Source organism: Octopus bimaculoides, chromosome 8 (genome assembly GCF_001194135.2).
Source record: "Octopus bimaculoides isolate UCB-OBI-ISO-001 chromosome 8, ASM119413v2, whole genome shotgun sequence".
In the NCBI taxonomy this organism is placed as follows: domain Eukaryota; kingdom Metazoa; phylum Mollusca; class Cephalopoda; order Octopoda; family Octopodidae; genus Octopus; species Octopus bimaculoides.
The window spans coordinates 34,466,899-34,467,521 of NC_068988.1; positions in this window are offsets into that span (position 1 = coordinate 34,466,899).

The following is a 623-nucleotide window of genomic DNA, read 5'->3' on the forward strand; positions in this document are numbered from 1 at the left end:
AAAAATTTCCGTTAGCTTTCTTTCCTCGTTTCAACACGCTGTGTATTAATAGTGAAAAATATTGTATATGGTTGGACGATCTAAGGTCTATTTTTCAGTATATTGGCATAGAAGATTCTTTTCTTTTGGCTTTAATTATAATTGTGTGTGTGTGTGTGTGTATGTGTGTGTGTGTTTGTGTGTGTGTGTGTGCGCGTGTATGTGTACGTGTGTGTGTGTGTGTGTGTCTGTGTGTGTGTGTACGTATATGTGTATGTGTGTTTGTCTTTGTTTTGTCCTACATCATCGTTTGAAAACCGGTGTTGGCATGTTTACGTCCCCATAGTTTAGCGGTTTGGCATAAGACACGAACAGAGGAAGTAAAAAAAATAGGTAGTAGGGTCGATCCATTCGACTAAAAATACATCAAGGTGATACTCCAGCATGGCCGTTGTCTAAAGACTGAAACAAGTGGGAGGTAAAAGTGATAGATAGATAGATAGATAGATAGATAGATAGATAGATATGTGGTTTGTGGTAACAAGCTTGCTTCTCAACCACATGGTTCCGGGTTCAGTCCCACTGCGTGACAACTTGGGCAACTATCTTCTAATATAGCTTCGGACCAGTCAAAGCCTTGTCAG